This window comes from Pteropus vampyrus, unplaced genomic scaffold (genome assembly GCF_000151845.1).
Source record: "Pteropus vampyrus isolate Shadow unplaced genomic scaffold, Pvam_2.0 Scaffold1, whole genome shotgun sequence".
NCBI classification, from domain to species: domain Eukaryota; kingdom Metazoa; phylum Chordata; class Mammalia; order Chiroptera; family Pteropodidae; genus Pteropus; species Pteropus vampyrus.
In genome coordinates, this window is record NW_011888782.1 from 17,511,342 (window position 1) to 17,523,488 (window position 12,147).

The 12,147-nt window shown below is 31.5% G+C and overlaps 1 protein-coding gene across 3 annotated transcripts in view; it reads right to left on the reverse strand.

The window, feature by feature from the left end:
* The window catches only part of CLASP2 (cytoplasmic linker associated protein 2), a 149,675-nt gene that overhangs the window by 91,135 nt on the left and 46,393 nt on the right, over positions 1-12,147 (reverse strand). The gene's annotated exons all lie outside the window — the stretch shown is intronic.

A 12,147-nucleotide genomic window follows, 5' to 3' on the forward strand; every position in this document is an offset into this window, starting at 1 on the left:
CATAGGGTCCCTCCTTTAAGCATCTAAGTTTTATTAATTTTAACTTCCTCATTTTGTTCCTCCAGCTCTAGGGGTAGGAGCTGTGTACTGTAATTGCTACCTCCATGATACTTTGTATTCTCTTTTTACACTCTGTATTCATCAATACCCATTTAAGAGTTCTTTATATTAAATTCACTGTAAAAATAACTGCTGGAGTTACCATCTCCTAACTGAATCCTGGCTAATACAGCTGGTACTTAGTTTCTAACTCTATGTATTTATTTCTTCATGGTAAGAATTCAAAATATGAAATGGATTTCAACTTCGCAAGATGTAAACCCCAAGGGACAATTAACTTAAAAATCTCTCTAATTAAAAAATTAGAATAAAAATATCTCCCCAATTAAGTTTATCATCTACCCAAGGGAGTATTAATACTTCAAAACTGGGTTTTAAAAGTTGACATCATCCTAATAAAAAAAATACTTGGGATTCCCAAAGGTATGTAAGAAGCTCATCCTAAAAAGACAGGAAAAAAAAAAACCTCGAACATCTCTGTGAGTTTTAACAGCAATAGGGGACAGACCACAGAAAAACATAACAAGGCTGAAAGGCAATGTGATACTGCAAATTAAAAGCAATGACAATTTAATAAACTAAAAGAGAAATGAATGCATGGTATAAAAAATTCAATTATAAGAGTAAATAAATTAGTTATTCCCTAGATATTGAAAAAAATCCAATAAAACAATAAAATTCTCAACCCCATCCCTGTGATTGTTCCTAGTAAATGATTAACTGAAAATAAACAAAAAAAACCCCATGATACCTACTTATATTAACATCTTATACTGTATTCATTTACAAACCTCTTAATATGGGGTTTATTGTTTTTGACAGTGGGTTCCCTAATAAGAGTGCAGAAGCCTCAATTTTTACAATTGCTTCCCAATCTTTCACAATTGTCTTACACAGGCCACTGAACAGAAATTTCTTTAGGGACTTGTCCTTAACAAGTAGTTCCTAAACATTTAACAATTTTCATAAAAACAACTTTCCACAGTCATTAATATATTTTCTTCACTCATATATCACTTCTTGCAAATTACTTTGTTATAATAACAAGAGCAATCATTAGGGATGTTTGAGAACAAGCAACTGAGTCCTGGAAAGTACATACTTCGACTGGTAGAGGAAACACGTGCAGATGTGCCAGAGCAGAGCCACCTGACAACCTAGTGTGCTGAAGTACAGAGGGGAAGACCGGTTTACGAAGGAACGGAGAAGTGAAGGAGAGATCAGTATGAAGAGACACTACAGTGTACATGCAGTTCATAAAAGGTATCGTATGTAGACAGAATGTTAACTCCAACAATGTTAACCCAGCAGCCACAGAACAATGTCAAAAAACCTTCAAGGGAATGCAGAATACCTGAATAAATCCCAATAAAGCCAGAAAAAATGTGCCATTAATTAAGGACATATATTAAAAAAGTCTACTTTGAAAGTCACAATTCACACTAACAATACCACCTTTAATACCCAATAAGTTCTGTCTTATAAGTAGGGCCAAATAAGCTAGTGGGGAGGAGAGAGGGAGTATAAGTTAAATGGCTTTTAAAAGTCCTAACAGAAAGTACAAAAATAAAAGACTACAAATATCACTAAATTCAGCCTTATGACTGACTGTCTCAGATGTGAAAATTATGTCTTCAAACCTGGACATGAGTATTACCAATTTGGCAAGAACTTGCATGGTTTGAATAGTTGACCCCAATCTACCTCACTCTTACCCTTGAGAATTGCTTTGTATAAGCAAAGCCGCTGCCAATGGGAGTGTACTGTGTATGTGAATAGTGTAAAGACAGAGGACATGCCGAGTCCCCCATTCTAGTCATGCTTATCTCTTGTATGTATTACAAGTAAACCTTTCTACAAACCTAGTTTGCCTAATGTTTCCCCTCACCTTGGTTTTGTTTGGCCGACAAAGTAGAAAAAGGATCCTTGCATAAGAGAATAATCTGTTGAACGAACTGTGTCATATCACAATCATCATTCTATTTTGATACAGCTTTAAAATTTACCTAAAGAATACTATAAAATACTTTTAGCACTAGCAAGGAGAATGGATACTATAAGAAAGACAAAAGAAGTAATGAGCCCTAATATCAAATAATATCAAATATTATTGCAAAAGTGTACATACCAACAGGAGATGTATTTAGATAAAATAAGTTTGAGAGCAGCAACACAAATAGAGGCTGGGCTGAAGGAGTAAGGCTTACAACTTGACTAAAGCTCTTACAAATATAACAGGGTTAACAATCACACTAGAAGATATGAATGGGCTAAAACAGAAGAGCTTTGCCCATTTGTCTAACTACTCTAACTCAGAAGTCAGTAATTTTTCCTGTAAAGGGCCAGATAGTAAATATTTTAGACTTCTTGGGCCATATCATCTCTGTTGCAACTACCCAACTCTGCCATTGCAGCTTGAAAGCAGCCACAGACAATACGTAAATGAGCAAGGCTATATTCCAATAAAGCTCTATTTATGGACACTGTAATTTGAATTTCTATTCATATAGTTTTCATGTCACAGTATTATTCTTTTCAATGTTTTTAATCATTTAAAAATGTAAAAGAAAATTGCTAGCTCGCATGGGTGAAATAAGAACAGACAGTTGACTGGATCTGGCTTATGGACTACTATTTGCTGATCCCTGCTTTAGAACTTACCATTAACTGGTAATCACATGCATTTGGGGTTAAGAGGTGAGAAGAGGATACTGACATTCAGGGGATACCATGCTTCTAGACTGGCTAAAGTAGGCACTTTCAGAAATTCATAAATATTACTTTAAGAGGTTTAAGTAAAAAAAGAAAACTCCATTCTACTTAGTCTTTAACTATTTTGTTAGTCTTTAATAAGGTGAAGTGCTGGATACAAAGGATAAAGCAGTATGTTTCAGATACAGGAGTAAGGAACATAAAGTCTCAACAATGGAAAAGGGCAAGTTCATTTTATGCTACAGTGAAGAGATGAGCAATGAAGAGAAAGAAATAATGAAGAAACAACATAGAAGTAAATACGGCGTGAACCCCTAAGAAATTCATACAAAATCCATAATTTTTAAAGAGTTACACTAACAAAAGACAGTTTAAAATAAGAGCCTTCTGGATCCATCCCCAACTTTCTAAGGGAAGTATGTTAAAAAAGATACTCAGTTGAAAACAAAGGATAGTTTTATGTAAAAGACGGAAAGATTTTAAGAGGTAGAACCAAGCACAGAGGAAAGCCTTGTAAGGGAACCTAACAACATGTTTCTGTTTGATTTCAAAATTATTATAAACCAGTGACTACTGTGAACTTCTTATTCCTCCCCTTTTTGAATGAAAGTCTATTATGGTTATCTTGACCTGGTACCACCACTGTATGTTGAGTGTGTAGGGTGCAAGTAAAAAATCTTTTTAGTTCACAGGCCTCTGGATGGAGAGGAGCCACACCAGAGAACACTCACATGCATCTAGACCTGATACAGAACATAAGATCATGGACTTTGAGCCTGATACTATTATTAAGATGAGACTTTTGGGAAATGTCCATGAGTGCAATTTGTATGTGAGAGGAATGGAATAATTGGGGTCAGAGGGCAAACTATTGTAGACTGTTTGCAAGATTAGCTGTTAACAATTCTTCTCATTCTTAAATGCTCCTTGAATAATGTGACTTTGCAGCTCTTTCCATCTAAAAATAGAGTCCCGATCCAACAGGTGAGGTTAGAGTAACCTAGAATTCTCCAATTGAGACAAGACCTAAAAGATGCTGAAGGGGTTCCTGATTGGTGATTTACTAGCTTCAAGAAGGAATAAATATTCTGAGGAAAACTTACAGAATCCCCAATTGGGCCCAAAGGACCCCCCACCAATTAAGTTCAGGCAAGGAGCTCACACTCAAGTTCAAATATACAAGAAGGTATACAGTTATGAGCCAAGAGTCACAGGGAACAATGAATAGATTTTAGGACTATATAAGTTAGAAATGTCTAATTAGACTACAGAATGAATGTGCATATAACATTTAAAGAAATAATGTGTACAGAATCATAAAGATATCAATCAATAAAAGGCATGAGAAATGAACAGATAAATTTGAGGAAAAAATGGAATGACTTGAAAAATATAACTGTTGACATATAAAGAAAAGAACTTGACTGAAAAGTTAAACAGTAGAAAGAATAATTAGAGAACTGAAAGATACACCTGAATAAGTCACCCAAAATGTGGCAAAAAAAAAAAATAATAATAATAATAAAATAGGGAAATAGAAAAATATAAAGAGATAAGGAGGATAGCATGAAAAAGTAATATATAACTAATTGGAGTACTTGAAGGATAGATTAGAGAGACTGGAAGAAAGGCAATATTTAAAAAGAGAGTGGTTATGAACTTTCTAGATTCATGAAAACCAGGAATCTATATAGCCTCAAAATGCACGAAATAACCCAGACAGGATAAATAAAAAGAAATCGGCACCCAAAACTTTGGGTGTAACTGCATAACACCAAAATCATCAGAGAAAAAAGAGACCACCTAGAAAGAAACAAGAAAATTCTCAAAAGCAACAGCGGGAACCAGAGAGGGTATCTTAATATCTTTCAAGTCTTTAAAGAAGAAAAACGTTATCAATCTAAAATTGTGTACCTAGCAAAACTAATTTTGAAGAATACAAGTTGAAAAAAGTTAAATGTATTGAAAAGGAAGAAAAGAAGACCACCATTATTTGAAGATGATATGACTGAATAAATCAGGGGTTGGCAAAATTTTTCTGTCAAGGGCCAGATAACAAATATTTTAGGCTTCATGGGCCTTATTGTTTCTGCTGCAACTACTCAACTTTTCACAAATGAATGGGTATGGCTACATCCCAACAAACCTGTATTTATAAAACCAGATAGCAGAGCCAAATTGGGCCTGCTGGCTGTACTTTAACAAACGCTGGTATAGACAAAAAAACTCAAAATAATAAACAATAAAACCATTTAAAAATTAAACTTTAGCAAGGTTAACAGCTGTATAATCAAAATACAAAAATCGATTTCATTTCTATGCATGAGCAGCAAAGTTAGAAATTTTAACTTAAAAAAATACTATGCTGATGGACTTTAAGGACATTATGCTAAGTGAAATAAGTCAGAGTAAAGAGGAACACTGTATGCTCTCACTAATATCACAACGAAAAAATTCTGTAACTATGTTTGGTGATAAATGTTAACCAGATTTACTGTGGTGATCATTTTGCAATATATACAAATATTGAATCATTATGTTGTACAACTTACTGTAATGCTGTATGTCAATTATATCTCAATAAAAGACAATATGTTGAATCTATACATAAATTTGGTGAGAACTGAGAACTTTGTAATATTGTCTTCCTACCCAGGAATGTAGTATGTTCATTTAATTATGCCTTTTGAAATTTCTTTCAATAGTTTTATAACTAAAAAAATACTGTGTTCAATAGTAACAAATATTTTGAGGTATCTAGGAAAAAACCAAACCAATCAAAAACAAAACAAAAAAGGTGAAAAACTTTAGGGAGAAAAATAATAAATCTTTAATGAGACATTAAAGAAGAATGCTAAAATAAACAGAGAACTATTCTGTGTTCATGAACAGGAAGATTCAGTATCATAAAGATATCCAGTCTTTCTAAAGTAATGCAATAAATACAATCAGCCTCCAAGAGGGTTTCTTGTGGCATTTGTCAAGTTGATTCTAAAATCTAGAAGAGCAATGAGCCGAAAACTGTTGAGCTATCACTGTAGAAGTAAAGGGAGGGAGTACTTGCACTATCAGATATTGAGATTTACAAAGCTAATTATGACAATTAGGTTTAGTGCAGGGACAGACCAACTAATCAAATGAACAAAATACAAAGTTCAAAAACAGACCCATGAATATATGAAACTTTGATACATGACAAAGAATTTATATCAATGGGGAAAAAGGAAACTACTCAATAATAATGTCCTAAAATTCAAGAAAATGCTGAAGTAATTTTTTAAAGGCATTTTCTTACCAAATATTAAAACTTTTAGTAGATATTCTGATCCCTATGGGAAAGTGGTCCTCATCCAAATTCAAGTCAAATGTTCAACTAAATACTCCCAAAGACACAGAGACCAAAAAAGAGTAAATAAAATTACACACAGCACATACTTGTAATACAACTAAGACAATACTTTAAACTTTAATTTACAAATTGAATTATAAATTATATTGGGAAAATATAAACATCCAAGACCAGCAATGTCAACTACAGAGTCCTCAAAGGAGAGAAAAATCTGAGGGAATTCAGTGAAATAAAAGGATCCCCGTAGTGGTGGAACACAGACATCAACTAAGGTTCTCCCGGTATTACAGGTAAGTAGCACTTAGAAGAGGGAGATATCCTTTCGAAACTTGGTGGATAAAGAAAATGAAGAATGAAGATAAAGGCTCTATTGAAATAAGACGTATCACCGAATCAGAAGTAGATAGAAAGCCCCCCATAAATAAGTTAGCAAAGAAGCTACATTTCACTACACCAACAGAATAGGGCATTCTTGAACTATGAAACTGGGTAAATTTTTCTTACTGGTCCCATAAAATCACTTGCAATAAATAAATATGCTTAGGTCACTTAAGGAAATTTGAATATAGAAGAAAAGTGCTTAAAAAGAGGCGAGTATATAAGAAAAAATTCACAGAAAATAAAAGGGCTAAAGGAACAAGTTAAATAACATCACAGAGAAATCAGACAAATCTAGAAAATGGAACAATATGAAAGACAACCGGCCCAGACTCTTCAAAAAATACCGATGTCTTTCTTGAGCATAAAAACTGGTAAGGAGACTTTTATACATAATATTATGGAATTTTCTTGCATATGATAATGGTATTGTGGTTATAATGGAGCATGCCTTTAAGTCTCAGGAGGTGTATATTAAATATTTATGGCTAAAATATAATAATGTCTACAATTTACTTTGCAATTGTTGAGTTTTAAAGAATATGTATGGGATTATATCTATAGAAGAGAGTTAAAACAAATATGGCAAAATGTTAGTTACTAAATCTAGGTGATGAGTGTTCACTTTATGTCAACTCTGCCCCAAATTTTTCATGATAAAAAGTTTGGGAAAACGGTATAAAGCTAGAGCAAGTAGAGATAAATAAATCAGGAGAAAAAGAAACCACAGAAACTAATCAAAATACATACAATAATATCTCAATTCAATGAAAAATGTTTTATTTAATAGTATGGACATTAATTGGCCATGCATAAGGAAGAAAGTAAATTAAAATGAAAATATTGTCATCTTATACAAAAATAAATTCCAAATAATATGAATAAACTAAATGTAAAATAATTAATGTTTTAGAATAAATTAGACTATCTGTATAAACTTGGGGCTGGACAACAGTACTTTTTGCAAGAGAGGAAATTTGGAAGTCAAAAAGAAAATGACATATTTGATTTACCGCAATGAAAAATTTAAAATTTTGATATAAAAATGCCATAGACAAAGAAGAGACCGAGGAAATTTTTCAACTATTATTAAAAGAGTAAAAGGCCTAATATTTTAAAAATTATAACAAATTGGTGAGAAGACAAAACAGCTCAAGAAAAAAAATGGGCAAATAACATGTGATTCACAGAAGAGGATATGCTAATTACTATTAATGGATTTAGATATTCTAAACCTCACTAGAATATAAATTTCAGGAGGGCAGGGTCTTTGTTTTAGTTCGCTGTCACTTCCCAGAGATTACAAAAGTAGTAGCACATTAAAAGCTTTCAGAAAGTATTTGCTAACCCATGGCCAGATAGACAGCTGTATAGAAAAATAGAAAAATGCAAATTAAAAGATGCACTATTTTTCACCCATCAAAATGGCAAAAATTAATGAGGCTGTTATATTTAATGCTGGAGAAGGTAAAGTAATGTCTTTATTAAAATAAAAAACAGAGAACCTTTGATCAAGAAATCTTATTTAGAAGAATCTAATCTACAGCTTAGAAGCACTCAAATGTCCAAATATATAAGTACATGGAGCTCTGCATTCTTTTTAAGAAAAAGTTGCAAACAACTTCAATGATATTGGAAGGGAAATAGTTTATTAAGTTATGGTATATCAAAAATGTGGAACACTGTATATCTATTAAAAGAATACGACAGTTTTCATTCTTGATATTAAAGGATGAAAGGATGTTTTGTAAAGAAAAGAATAAAATAAAAAGCAAGTTGCAAAGTGTTTACTAGTATGTTTAATGTGGACAAAAATAAAATCTAACCTGAATATTTGCATAAATGAACACAGTAAGATATGGAAGGATACATTATTAAATTTAAAACTGGCTACCTCAAGGCAATGGGATTAAAAAGACAAGATAGTATTAAAGATTTTTTCAAACATCTATCGTTTGACTTGTTAATGGTGAGCATCCCTTTTATATTTTAAAAAATCAAATTTTGCATTTTAATTTTTTCATTAGTAAAAAACATACAAATTAGTTCTAAAAAATAAAAATGACAAGTTAATAAAAAATTAGTTTAAATTCACAACATGTCCATCATAGAAATAATGCTTCTTACCAATTCAACTACATTATAATGTATGTGATAAATATAAGCCTGGAATTATAATTATTACAAACTTTATATGGATCAAGTATGAGTCTAACTAATGGAAAATTCCTCACATGCACAATCTATATTAATGATATTTCACTCTTTTCTGAGGCAAACCTTGAATTAATTTGCCTACCTGAGACTATATATATAATTTTGTAATACCTAAATCTCAGTTAAAAAGTATAGGCAAATGAAGTATGGAAAGACCAAAATGCTAACAATATTAACACTGCTTGGTCGAATAATGAGCAATGGAAGTTATTGTAATTATCTTCAAAAGTTTAAAACCTTGAACTTTGCATATGGTCTCCTTGATGCCTAATATGAAGCCTTGCACATAGTAAGATCTATACAACTGCAGATAAAGACAATAACTTATCTGTGGAGATAGTGGGTCTTCAGTTTACCTATAAATTTCAGTCAAAATAGTTTGACTATTTTCTTCTCTCTCTTAAACATTCTGAATGCTTCAAAAAATAAACCTTGCACAATGAAATTTCTTTAACACTTCCAAGTTTTGCACAAGAGGTAAAACAAAATGGAGGTCAAAGAAAATACAGTAAAACATAAATTTTTATACATAGTAGGCAATTAAGTAACTTATTAATTTATATTAATAACATCTGTTGCTTACTCGAATCATATTTTATCTAAAACCACAGTTAATATAGACAGCACTAGGGCATCTTATGATGATAGTCAATGATACGAGATTCACAGTAATTTAAGACTGAATGGTGAGTGGCCATTCCTTAAATTCCAAATGTAAGTCATATTGTTTTGCTATATGGAATAAAAATAAGAAATAAGTATCACATGCAATATTAGTGGATGACCCAGAGATGATTCAAGAAGCCCTTGACAGTGAGTGGGCCAAGCACTGGGTTCTTGTTTCATCTCTGCTAACTATCTGATCCTAGATATATCATTTAACTGTCGGAGGCTTGGTCTCTTCATCTGAATCGGGATCAGATCATGAGGGATAAATCTTCTGGGTTTAGTATCTTTTGCTGTCAGTAGGGGAAGAAGAGAAGAAGAAAACAAAATACACAAACAGAAAACTTATTTGGTTATATATAAAGTTCAAAAATAGGAAATTGAGGTTCACCAGTTAAAAAACTGGATTTCAACATTAAACAACAAATTCTCTAAGATTTATTTTATTAAATATATACTGATTCTCATGATCTTTATTTGTTTAAAAGAAAAAACAACTTCAGTGTTTGTATGACAGGAAAAAACGGGAATGATCAGCATAATTTGTGGAAAATAGATATTTCAGACATTCTTAAAACTCCAGGTCAGACATAAATAAAGTAAAATATAAAATATGCTAAAGATGAGTAAGTACTACTGAATTTAAAAAGGTGGTAATTACCTAACTATAAAAATTCAAAGTTAAAACCATTTCAATGTTGTCTTTGATAATAGGTGGAAATGAGAGAATACTGAGTTCACTTGAGTGAATGAGAGAGAACAACAGAACTTTGAGAATTGATGATGTGGCCAATGATGTGCTTCAATGACAAATCACTAACTTCAAAATCTAGTATTAGTAATAAACAATAATGATTACATCATCTTCTAATTTAATCTTTATTTTTTAAAAAGAACAGCTGCCAAAATAAATGGTACAGAAATAAGGATACTATAACTCAGAAAATAAACTTTAAAAAGGCAATTTCAACAAGAAAATATTAAAAATCATTTCTATTTACAATGAAAAACTACATGCTTATTTCCAAATATTCTATTTTTCTGAGAATCATAACAGCTGAGCTTTAAAATGGCTATTTATGGATGCTGATCATTACTGTAGATTATAATCTCAGAGCTACTGAATCTAGGAGAATCCTTATTTACCTTATTACCACTGATATTAGTGTGGGTGGCAGTATAGCAAAGTGATTTTTATGCTTTGCCTATTTATGACATGCATGACCTTGTGCAAGTTACTTAACTTTTCCAAACTTTAGTTTGCTCATCAATAAAATCAGGATAAAAAAGTATCTAACTCAGGGATTTTGAAAATGAAAAATATATGTAAGAACACTCAATAATTTTTTTAAAATATTACCTAAAATACTATAGAGAAATGAGTATTTTAAACAATCAAGTACCTTCAGCAATTGTATTCCAAGCCATTAAGCCAAAAGAAAATGTGTTTACCTAAATTCCTATAATGAAATTACAAATATTATTCAGAAAGTAGACTACAGGGAATTCACTTTATTCTAACTAGTAAAGTATAAAAGTAATACTTTTGACATTCACGTGAGTTTTTAAAATAATGATATATTGCTATGAAGCAACCCATAACTCTTTTTTTGATTTTTCTTGGCTTAAAGACCACACATTTATAATATGAGAACAGGCTGGAACACTGAGCCAAAAAACAAAGCAAAACTAACACACATTAAAGATTAAACACAAGTCCTGTTAGTTTTAATTAATTAGATAGGATACTTTGCTAAAAATAGCATACATCTCTTTAATCTTGACATATATCTCTGGGAGAAGTAAATTCAACTCTAACGTTTCAAAAGTTTCAGTCAGAATTCCAAAGCAGCTCACTTTATTATTTTGGTAATCTTATCTGAAAGAAATTTGTTAAACTCAGTGAACTCTGATTGGCTTATACCACTATTATATACCTTCACCTACCGTACTCCTTTAATTAGGAACCAATAATATCTATGTGTTTATTATATAGCTAGGAGTCGCAAATGAAATGCCTGGACTGAATTAACATTATATTACATATAAATTTATGAGAAAGAAAATGTATATAAACTTCTAGGAAACAGAATAGTTATAAAGAGAGAGAGGGCAACCTTCAAGTATTTGAAAGTATCATGATAACAAATAATTCATCCTCCTTGTTTAAGTTACAAGGAAGCAGATTTTAATGTATTAAAAAAAATTAATTTATCCAGAATTGAAACGTACTTATAACCTCTCTTGAGGACACTATAACTGAAAGAACATGAGAAATCCCTGCACCTTTTAATTCAGTAAACTTTAGAAAATTTATTCCAAGGAAATGATGAAAATGTGCTGAAAGATATACATAAAGAATAATGGCACAGTTTATAACAGCAGAAAATACTGAAAGCAACATAGATATTATTTAGTCACGAATAGTTCAGGGTAAGATATAAGAAAAATGTATACAAAACTACATAATAAATAGTGCCAATTCTGTCCTCTTACAAAAATATTTGCATGTAGAAGTAATTGGAAAAGTAATTGGAAGAAAGTACATCATAATGTATCAGTTGGTGATTTCTACATGTAGTGGTACTGCAGGTACATTCTGTTCCAAGTTTTAATACATGAGCACATATTAACTTTAATCAGATGCTGAATAATCATCCATCAGGAATATTTTGAAAGAGATTACTATACTTTAATACTAAATTGAATTATATGACTCCCAATAACCCTTCTAACTAAAAGATTCTACAACTCTAAGAAAACTT